This window comes from Micromesistius poutassou (genome assembly GCF_964030765.1).
Source record: "Micromesistius poutassou genome assembly, chromosome: 3".
In the NCBI taxonomy this organism is placed as follows: Eukaryota; Metazoa; Chordata; class Actinopteri; order Gadiformes; family Gadidae; genus Micromesistius; species Micromesistius poutassou.
The window spans coordinates 1,050,639-1,063,138 of record NC_140273.1 but is presented as its reverse complement, the minus strand read 5'-3'; positions in this window follow the sequence as shown (position 1 = coordinate 1,063,138).

Sequence of the window (12,500 nt, the reverse complement as noted above, 5' to 3'; positions counted from 1 at the left end):
TGTGTGCGATTGGGCTTTTGCATCTTCCTGACTTAGATTCTAAAGCTAAGTGATGCAATGTATGTGTGAGTGTGTGCGCGTGTGTGTGTGTGTGTGTGTCTGATGACTGCAGACAGAGAGGGAAAAGGATGGCAAATAGAGCGGGAGTGTTCAGTAATAATAATTCATTGCATTCACACAGCGATTCTCAAGGCCCCCATAGTGCTCAACACCACGTGTACGTACGGATGCGTGTGAGCATGAGGGGGAGGGGGGGGGGAGTACGAGCATCCACGAGGGGCGTCTCTCTCTACCTCGTTGTCGGGGGCAACGTCACCCGAACCCTTGAAGGAATCAATCAATTACCCTGAAGCCCCAGATTGATGGGAAGCCCGGGGCGAACTCAGCAACCCATTCCAGTCACCATTTTAAAACTCATTTATGACGGCGGGGGAAGAAAGAAACACAAAAACAAACGGCAATCTTCCCTGAGATAGAGAGGAGACGGAGGCGTGGACGGAAGGGCTTTTCACTTCGTAGCGTTCGTTATTGATGGAGTCCTCACTGGCCCAGGGAGGCCCACGGATCCATGCGTCTGCCAGCTGCTTATTTACCCCCCCCCCCCCCCCGAAAAACAGCACACAGAGGCTGAAACCTGTCAGGCATAGCAGGCAGGCAGGCAGGCAGGCAGCAGCAGCAGCAGCCCACACAACTCGCTCTGCTCAGCACAGGACCCCGCCTTAACACAACCCAGCCCCGTAAGCGGAGGGTCGTGGTGTTTGCCGCCCGGGCCCGACCCCTCCAAGTCCCCCTCCAGAAGAAAACCAAATGACGAGTCATCGGCCCCCACTTCCGATTGCCTCAGGAAAAAAACCCATCCGACCAGACCCTCCTCCTCCTTTAACCCCGCCCCCTCCTCCCCCCCCCTGCTGCTCCAGTGAAGCTGTTCATTGGCAAACGGTAGGGATAAACAGCAGAGGGCGGCTCGGAAGCTTCCGGATGAGAGTGCGCGAGTGTAATTCCGCCGCGGGCTGTTTCTGTGCTGAACCAAAAGAAAAAAAAAAACGGCGGAAAAAAGGAAGGAAAAATATGAGCTGGTAGTCAACAAGGCTTGCTAAATAAGGGCGCAGTTATAAATACCGGTCATACCCAACGAGGGGAAGGGCGGGCCCGCTGACATATGACACACATGCCGCCCCCCCCCCCCCCCCCCACCCCCAGCCCGAATCAAACCACTGACCCTCGGATAATGGCTGCTTTCGCTCTCATGTCGGCTGGTTTGTGCATTGTTGTGGCATTCTGAAGGGCAGTGGTTTGACTCTGTGCGGTGACAATAATACTTACTGCAATAATACGACTAATGAAGAATGATAACAAATTAAGTCCCCGACACGCTTTCCCACCTTTTCACGTAAGAGTTCATCTTTTTCGGTTACATTTGCATATATTCTTCACGGCGTTGTCATCCTCTAATGGAGTGTATGCAATGACGAATGCCCTCTCAGAGATAACATTCGAAAAACGTGAATCAATGCAAATTAAAACGCAAAAACGTTTGTGTCCAATTAGCGAAGAAGTCGTTTTTAATGTGATTTTATGCAATTTCTGGGGTGGTATCTTGACGCTTCAGAGCACTTATTGTGAAGTCGATTTGCATAAAAGCGTTGGCTAAATAAATGTACGGTAATGTTGAAGTAGTAACTGTCTGTATGTTTCATACAATATCTGAACCTTCAATTTACTAAGTGGACGACATCACTGTTTGGTAGCCCTGGTGAGTCATTTGATGGCCCCACCGCCACTTATCCATAAATACATTTTCAGCGCCAGCGTCACGTCCTGCAACTATACAGGCACCGGCAATCTCAATGATGGAAGTCTCAAGAAAAAGTGTGATTTAGTTGTGAATTTGTATTCATTCTGTGGGTCGTGCATGGCTGAGTGGTGGAAAGAGACGGACTGCATAGATGAGGAAGAGGAGACAGCTGAAAGACGTGAAGCTGAAGCTAATGAAAGAGAAATGGAAGAGCTGGAAAAGTCAAGGAATTAAGCCGGGGCCGTTAAACAGACTAATTGGTCCATTGGTTGTTCTCAGACCAGGCCTGATTAGGCACTTGGCTCAGGGTCATCCCTCACAACGCCCCTGAGCTGTTCTCAAATCAGTGTAAACAACGGCCTCCCTGCTCACATCTGTCCTGGACTGGAAGGGTGACTTTGATGCTCCTTGTTTTCAGAACTCTAATAATAAACACGATATGTACGATTATCAGCATTTGATGAATATTGATTGAGTACTTGATTAACACGGCAACATAATTAGCTATTCAATATTTTAAAGGTGACATATTATACCACCAGGTGTGAGTGTGATAAGCCATTACTAGTCGTTTTGAAAATCAGCCTCTTCTGACAGCACAAGTGGGCGTGTCCACCTACATGTGTGCTGGATAGATCAGTCCACCAGCCTACCCAGTGGAATGTGGCAAACGTTGCTCATCTATCCGTCATACACCATAGGTGGACATGCCCACTTGTGATCCAAAACAGCTTGTAATGGCTAATCACACTTACACCTGGTGTAAAATACAATATCCAACAACAAGATTACCTTTTCAGTCTTTAACACCTATGCAACTGCGCTGTTCCCGCTCCTCCAATCATCACGGCTTTCTCTATTTCTATCCCCGGGACACATTACTGATCACACGCCCCAGCCCTACACACTGACTGAGTACCTATCATCGCCCCCTCGTCAACCTGCGAGCTCTGCCGAAACAAGGCGTCTCGCCAGAGAAATGAAGTATGGATTTGTAATTTACAGAGAAAGAGGCCCGGAGATGTGGGTCAAAGTTGCATTCATTTTGAGGGCTGCCTCTGCCACATCATGCCTTCGGTCCCTCTGTAGTTATGAAACACATATTGTGCCAAGCTTATAATGGATAAGGGGGCGTTGGGGGAGAGGGCTCTGACCGCCCAATAAATGGATGAGAGGTAGATGCATTATGCATTCACTTTCTGGCAAAGGGGAGGTAAATGTACATAGTGGCTCACATAATCACTGTGTGAAGAGAAATGGTTTACCGGTTTCCAGCTGGGATGCTTAGAGTTTGTAAATAAAGCACACATTGGACACTTGTGTGTCTCTTGAATGAAATCCATATGAACAATCTGCATCTGCTTTATCAGTTATGGTTAAAACATGCAAGGAATTTGACTGCAGTTTCGGAGGTACTGTCAATATACATGATGATTTTTAGGGCAGAATATTTACTAGATAGTAAAACATTACAGAAGCAACACGAAAAATATGTGGGACATTTATTTTTGCCCCTTCTATTGAACGCTGCTATCTCGTTAGTTGTGTTTGTCTGACCCGTTCTGAGAGCAACGATGCACCTGCAGTAGTTAATCAGGGTTTGGCCTGAAGCATTGAGGACTCTGACTTATTCATAAGAAGAAGCCAATCTTTACTTTCGTCTGACAGCCGCGTCAACCTTTGGAAAGGTTGGATCTCTTTTGTTTTCCCTAATTGAAGCAAAACTTGTTGATGTGCTTCGGGTTCCGGCGGGAGCTCGGTGGGTTTTGTGTTGCGAGCCTAATGGCTGCTCACTGTATATCATTGATGTGTTGGCTTATCGGGGTGTTTGCTGGCGTAGAGTGGGTGCTTCCTTTGTTGTTGTGGTGGGGGTGGTGGTGCTGGTGAAATCAGGATACTAATTGATTTGGTGTTAAATCATGTTCCTATTAAATCTTGTTATTATCTCCCAAGATTTTAGTTTCCACAAGATGGAAATTAGGTTTTGTGGAGCGTTTAGTCGTACGATTCAGCAAGTTTTTATGGCTGTAAAGGCTCCATGCCTGCAGACTGCCCTGAATAAACAGTGATACTCGCCAGATATTAGGATAATAATGTTTGGCCATTATTGATAATTATCTATAAACTCCCCAAATAGTTCTGGAGCGATCCAAAGTCAACATATCCTGCAATAACAGCAAAACTATGCAAAAATGCTTTTAGTATTTTCACATCATAAAGTCTCCATTTCTAAAGCTCCCTTAAATGTAGTCCTTAATGGTGCTTATGTGCAAGGGGGCAGTACGAATCTGCCTTTCCCAGACTGACGAGGCCTCACGGTGTGCAAGAGTCTGTGCTTTGTAGGTTATAACACCGCACTCACAGCCAACCAAGGGGAGCAAGAACAAGCCCTTTACATTCCTTTGGCCACTGGGCAAGGATTAAAAAAAAAAATGTGCTGAGACGATTTCTCCTGAAAATTATTTCCATTCAATTATGGCCGGAGAGTTGCAAAGTGTGCAATCGATCGGTCTGACAAGTATAAAATCAGTATAGTTGAATGGCATTTTATGGATGCTTAGCATTTCATGGGAGTTTATTTTGCAGCTTATTTCCTACTTTCCCGGTAAACATGAGAGTCCTTGCAGTTGATCTGGTAGAACATGGTACGGAGAGAAGGTGTTTTGCACACGCCTGCACCAGCGGACTTCTAAACCTGTGTGGGTTATAAAGTGACATGGGGTTGTTTTGCCTAAACCTCGCTAAAGGATTGGGTTTAGATGGGAATATCTGTCCTGCATGTAAACATCATGCTAGTAGGGCTGGACACCTACTGCATTCACACGTTATCCCAGTGAGGTTGTCACTGTCCAGATGTGTGCTGCTGTTTGTGTTACTCTCAAAGGAGGCAGTGAATTGCTATAATTCACACATGACCCTTGGAAACTCGTTGGGTCCTCATCGTGGGTCCAGCGGCTCTACTATGTTAGGCTACAACTTCAAACTTTATTTATATAATGCCTTTCGTGCAAAATTGCGAAAGGCTCAACTTCTGGGGGAGATGCTACAGAGCCTGGGACGGAAACATTAACTGGTGAGGGGTGGAGGTAGGCCTTTTCTGTATCGTTACTTCCTCATCTTCCGAAATAAACTCTTTCAGAAGGGGGTTTTGATTCAAGGCTTTTTAAAGATTTAAAGTGTAGTTTTACAGCGACACATGCTTGTGTAGCTTACAGATCTCCACCTCATGTAACATAATTCATTGAAACAAAGTGAAGCAAAAATAAAGTAAAACCAACGCAGTCTGACTCCAAGTTCGTCAAAAATCGATGCTTGGTCAGGGGCTTTTGGTGTTAACTGCTGACGCAAAGGGTGTCCTTGTGCGTCTTCATTCGACGCAGGGGGTTTTCAACTCATTACAATGCAATCCCTCCACGGCCAACTAACCCAACTACCCTAACCCTAACCCCAACCCTAACCCTAACCCCAACCCTAACCCTAACCCCTACTACCCTAACCCTAACCACTACTACCCTAACCCTAACCACTACTACCCTAACCCTAACCCTAACCACTACTACCCTAACCCTAACCACTACTACCCTAAACCTAACCCTAACCACTACTACCCTAACCCTAACCCTAACCACTACTACCCTAACCCTAACCACTACTACCCTAAACCTAACCCTAAAAGGCAGTACTTGACCCTACCATCCTATGAAAAAAGACTTGCGGGAGCACTTTCTCTGGGCGTCAGATAACGCCGTGGAGGGATTACAAACCCCCTGCGTCGAATGAAGACACAGAAAGACACCTTTTGCGTCAGCATTTGACACCAAAACCCCTGGTGTCGATTTTTGACAAACTCAGAGTGAGAATGTGTTGGTAAAACACCTTTTCACTAAAATTACTAAAATTGTAGCTTGTTTGCTTCCAAGCTTTGTACATCAATCTAAAGCTTGTGTGACTCATTGAGGCCAAACTAGACCTTGTTTTTCCTGGTCCCACTGAAAGTCAATTCAAGAATTTGGGCAGGCAGGTGTACTGTACTTGTAACGGCTGTGAGGTTGTACGTTCCAATCCCCTTTGTCACCGGCTCACCTGTCCTTCTGGGTCATTCCCCGCATTACAATTCAAGATGTGTATCCGCCGGTCGCTTCGGATGAAAGCATCTGTTAACTAACCTAATTTAATCAATATTAAATATGTCTGCCTTAAAGTTATTCTCACACCTGGCTGGTTCAACGGTCAGTCACACACACACACAACACAGTACAGTCCAATTGTCTACATAATTAATGATTCTGTAGATTCCATTATCTTTTCTAACTCTGCCTTGTAACCCACTGCATCACTTAATTACAGCTCAATAATATTCACCCCTGATGCAGCCACCCAGTGCCTGCTGAGAGAGCCTGCAGTGCAGCTCTGCTTAAAAAGACAACAACAAAAATAAATTCAACAGTGGGCTGTTTTTTCACTCTTCATTTCTGCTGCAAGATCTTCCCTGCGACCATCTGCAAACCACACAACCGCCCACACACACACACACACACACACACACACACACACACACACACACACACACACACACACACACACACACACACACACACTCACTCACCACATGCATGGACACACATACATGAACATGCGCACGTGCATTCACACGTGTGTGCACACACACACACACACGCACACACACACACACACACACACATGCATGGACAAACATACCAGTACATGCACACACACACACACACACACACACACACACACACACACACACACACACATGCATGGACAAACATACCAGTACATGCACACACACACACACACACACACACACACACACACACAAATATACACATGCATGGACAAACATACCAGTACATGCACACACACACACACACACACACACACACAAATATACACATGCATGGACAAACATACCAGTACATGCACAAAGACACACACACACACACACACACACACACACACACACACACAAAAGCACACACACACACACACACACAGAACTCTCCGCCAACCCCAGCCCTATCCTCTGAACAAATCCCGCTCATCTAATATCACTTATTGTGTTCCCAAAATGGCTACCATTAGACCAGATTGCGAACTCCCAGTGGCATGCAGGCTCTAAAAGGCACTTCTCCATCAAATTAAAGTCGAATTATCATCACATGCGTAACCCACCAGACACAGATGTACGAGCCCATAATCTGCAGTGTGACCCCGCTGGAATTGACAGGCACCTGGTGGGCAAAGCCTGCCCACTGTGTGATAAAAAACAACTCCAACCCATATTTAATCATACCTGGACATCATGCCATTCTAATGACTGTAATGTGGACACAAAAAGAAAATCAATCTGATATCTCTGACAATGATCCTGAGTGACTTTCTTTTCATTATGATTCCCTAATGGACCTATAATAGCAGGTGATAGGATCTATCTCTGTATCTCTCCATCTGACAGACAGCACCGGGCTAAATTTACCACAGGGGAGGATTTGACGACCCGATGGGTGATTTAAAAGAAGGAACCAGGTGGTGGCGGTGGTGGAGACGGAGGTGGTGGTGGTGTTCCAGGTCATGGTGGTGGTGGGTGGTGGTGGTGGATGTAGCGGTGGCAGCGGCGGCGGCGGTACCGGGTTGGAACAGTCAACGGTGTAATACGGGATTAGCCCTGGTGAAAAGGTACCCTGTGAGGGAAATAGCTCTCCGTTGTGGCGGTGCTATTCACAGAGAGAGTGTGAGCCATGCGCAGGACGGGCATCCAGCAGATTACCGCACAAACCGCGTGACACAAGGTGAGAGGCAATGTGCTGCGACACACTTCATTTCTTTTGTGGAAAAAAAGGCACCCTGCAATCAACATTCAATATGTTCTCATCATGGGGTGCAACGCATGAATATTTAAAGTGTTTAGTGATATTTGTTTGATGGAAAACATGCTCCATCGGCTGCCGTAGGCGACGAACAACAAACCAAAATCTTTCTTTCTCTCTGACTCTCTCTCTCTGTGTGCTACAACTTCTCTGCAGAGCTCCTCAGATGCACACTAAATGGCCATTTAAAAACATGTTTAATAGAAAGTTACTCAATCGGTTTTAACTATTGATTACTCGCTGAATTTACTTGCGAGGTTCTGCTGGTGAGTGCAGTGGCTTGAGGCCAGGCCTTGGGGGGGGGGGGGGGGGGGGGGGAGGGGAGAGCGTTTAATGGCCAACCGTCAAATCCGTTCTGTAGGCGAGTGGGCGGCAGAGGTCGCGCCGTTGAGCCTTGATTCGGGCGCATCAGCGCGCTAATTATTTTACACAATTAACTCATGCGTGTCTGTCTCCTCCCACACACTCGACACCAGCTTCCCAGAGATCCACTGGTTCCCTGCTGGCGGAGCACAAGCACAAGCCACAAGTAAAGCGCCCGAAAAAACGTGCCCCGAATGCCAGTGAGGAGGAGGAAGACGACGACGATGAGGAGGAGAGGAGCAAGACCAAAAGGAGAACGAGGAGAACGAGATGAATAAGAGAAGCGGAGAAGCGCCGTCCGAAGCTCACCTTGGGCGAGGAGGAGAGGGTCAGTTTCAGAACTCAAACTACTGACAGGCGGGGGTCTGAGGAGTTTGGGGAGAAATATTGCAGAGAATGAGCAAATGCTTCTTTTTCTTCTTTTTTTTTTTTACAGGATTAGAAGTATCCTATGACCTACCGGTTTCAATAAAGCGGCGTCCCAGCAGTGCGATGATGCCGGGGGGGTGGGGGGGGGGGGGGGGCGGGGGGGGGGGGGGGCGGGGGGGCGGGGCTACCTGCTGCTGCACAGCCCGCTTCCATTGTTCTTCCAATTTCATTCATAAATAATCCCTCCACGGACCCTGCTCTTATCTTTAAATAACATATTTCTAATCAGAGAACGAGGCAGAGTGCAGAAACACACACGCACGCGCACACGCACACACACACACACACACACACACACACACACACACACACACACACACAGCAACCCAAGAATCCATGTAGAAACACAAGTGAACCGCGACGATTACCCAGAGACAAGGTTGATGTTGGATTACAGATGCACTCCTAATTGGCACAGCTCGGCCCCTCGCGTAGTATGACACATGGTTAAAAACATTTATTATAGGGATAGGTATACTTAATAATGTCATGATAAGAGCGTTGTGTGCTCTGTGTGCGGAGCAACAATGAGGATAGAGTGTAGCCCAGGGAAGAGAGAGAGAGGGAGCGAGAGTGGTTGAGCGATAGAGAGAGCGAGAGAGAAATGGAGAGAGAGGATAGAGAGAGTCCTCCTGCTTATAGTAATCAACTAATAGAGGGTAACCCTTTGAAACGCTTCCTCTTGCCTGATTTATTCCACTGATGGATGTCTTCAAAGCCTGATCCATATATTTATACATCAATAATGATATATACGCTACATGTACTGTATATGTAAATGCTGTATATATGTAAGACTCCATCTGATTCAACATTGATCAGTTGATCCATGCTACATTTAAATACACTAAGGATATATCTCTCACAGTCTCAGAGAGACACAGAAATTAGCAATGGAAATATATATGTATATATATTTTATTTATTTATATAATATTTATGCTACTTTTATATATTTAAGCAATAGATCACGGCAGGCTGTGGTATACGCTCATTATACCACAGTTAAGGGGCGTTGCGCGTCGGGACGGCGACCCCCTTTTATAAAACGGTTACGTAAGTATGGTGAAATGAAAGTCATAGACACCCTCAATTTTGAAAAAGCTAGAAAGTCGGAAAAGCATTTTTTTTTAACAAATACAAAAAAGTAGTCCCTCCTGGCTGCCTGCAAAGTGCACGGCGGTTGCAATGCAACACACTGTAGCGTCCTTCAGAGAGAAGGCTAGAGACGGTAGCTCGGTTCGCCGGCAATTTAGCCTACTATCAAGTTCACTCACCGTGTGCCTATTGCTTTACAACATTTCCACCCTCTCCAGCAATCAACATGTTTTTAGGCTTCAGTGAACTATGCTATTGCTTTTATATATAAATAAACAACAGTTCAAGTTAGGCGCGGAGTGATACTGGACTCTGTAAGCTGAACGGGCGTCATAGCTGTGTGTATACGCTCAATATACAACAGTTGGGAACCAATCAGATCGCTTGATTTAAGCCACCCGTTTTATAAATATATATATATATTTCTGTGTCTCTTTGAGACCGGGAGGAGAGATATGTATTTCTGAAATGTCTGTCGCTCACTGACAGGCAGATTTAATACAGCCTCATTATTTTGATTGATGCAGCCGGAGACCTGCCACTCGGGCAGCCCGTGGAGGATTCACACTCACGGCTTCCTGCTTGATAACAACCACAGAGGAAAGTTTAAAAACCCCCATGTAGATCTCCCCATCACCGCCTCTTGTCTCCCTCCACTTGATCCCGACAAACGGAGCGGCAGTGCGCTAATGCCCCTGCCAATACGCTAATCTGGTGAGTGGGTTTCATGGAATATTTAAATGTCTGTTCTTTTAAACACAGGAACTCTCCGTTTCCCGGGAGACGACGGCGACGGGATCGATGAAAACGACGAGAGTTTACGATCGCTATCATCGTTATCATCACCATTATCGTCATCATCATTACCCTTATTATTATCATTAGTAATCATTAGCATCGTTGTGGCTGTTTGCAGAGCTAAACTGTGCCTTAGCTTCCCAAAGCCTTTTTCTTCCCCTGTTTCCAGTCTGGGCAGCGATGATTATTTGCAAGGGGGGTAGCAGAACAACCGGTGCTGTTTGCCTCACTATCGCGTCGGCCAAGCCTTCCTGTTGTATTTGTGAAACAATTGAGGATTAATGAAAAGGCTTACTGTGGTTATTATGCATGGAGGCGCGGGGCACAGCCCGGCAGTGAAGGTCGTCCATCAGCGGCGAGGCGTGATGGCAGAAGCCCTCCAGGGTGACAGTGAGCCACAACGCCTCCCGCCTGATATTTCATACGCGGGATATTCCAGAACAAATCTCTTTCTTTGGAAACCCAGGGAGAGAGAAAAAAGACACAGAGACTTAGGAAGCGCATCTGTCACCTGTACACTGAAGTAATTCCTCATTTTGTCATGCCCTGGCTGGCACCAAAAACGAAAAAAAATACAAAATACTAAATTAGACTTCCCCCACGGGCGACGCGACGCTGGCGTGTGAAGAACAGATTATGATTCTGCCTACAAATAATAGATACACAATTTCCTCTCAGAGTTGAATAAAAATCCTTTCCCATTTGATTGCAAATGCCACATTTTGTATTCTTCTTTTTAGTTTTTTTTTTTTTTTCGTGGCCCGGAAGAATGTATGCAAATCCCAAATTGAAATGCCAAAGCCCTGCTATGTTGTTCCTGTTGTTGTAAAATTTGATTATTCTCACAAAGCACACACCATAAATAAAACATACACCCCCCCGACCTCCCCCCCCCCCCCTTTTTTCAGAAAAAAGCATCCTGATAATGAGTTTCTCCGAGCTCCTAGCATATTCAATTATGCGGCTGGATCTTTAATTCAAAACACCCGGGCAGCTTAGTTACAAAGGTGACTCAAGACCCGCGCACGCCACTGATTTGGACATCATGGAGATATCGGCGGTTCGTTCAGTGCATCAGAATGAATGAAGTGTCTGGCCTGTCACATGCTCCGCTATAACCCCCCAGCACTGTGTGTCATTGTTATCTGTGTGCCTAGGTGCGTGTGTGTGTGTGTGTGTGTGTGTGTGTGTGTGTGCGTGTGCGTGTGTGTGTATGCACGTGGATGAGCAGCTGTGCTAACTGGTGCTTTGGTCGTTGACCCTCCTAGGCAAATAGCCACCAGACAGAGATAACATTGTTCAAAGTCATGGAATAAGTCTGGCTGCATACGCAAATGCAGATGGAACACACACATACACATACACAAATTCGGACAAATACAAGTGCACAGACATACACACACACGAGCACGCACTCACACATACACACACATCCATGCATACAAACAAACAACCATGGATTCACACAGACACCCACGCAATCGCACACAGACACACACAAACACATGCACCAACACACACACATACATGCACACACACACACACACACACACTCACAGAAGCAGAGTAAGAAGAACACATAGATAACATTGATCTACAAAACGAAGGCGGAGAGCGTAGGATGGCTGGGATCATTGATTGAACTATGACGACCCTTGGCCTTTCCTGAATACCCTCGTTTCAAATCCAGGGCCTCACAACGGCATGGTTAACCAATATACTTAGGCACCTGTAGGGAAGGCCTCACTGCATTAAACCTGACTCTGAGCGCTGTGAATGTAATAAATTGTGCGGTAACACACACATCGCAAGCACACACACACACACACACACACACACATACATAAATACACACAGAGACACAGACACACACACAGGCACACGCACGCGCACACGCACGCACGCACGCACACGCACACACACACACCCACACACACACACACACACCAGACACACACACAGTGAAAGTCATTCCAGGGAAGCTGGAATGAAGATGCTACTGGCAAAGTGATGTCCTCTACACTGAACAAGTAGCGAACGCACCACACATCTCTGCCTGCTCCGGAGCAACAGACCCATGGCAGTGTGCTGAATCGTGATTCATTATAATGAAACGCTTCGTGTTG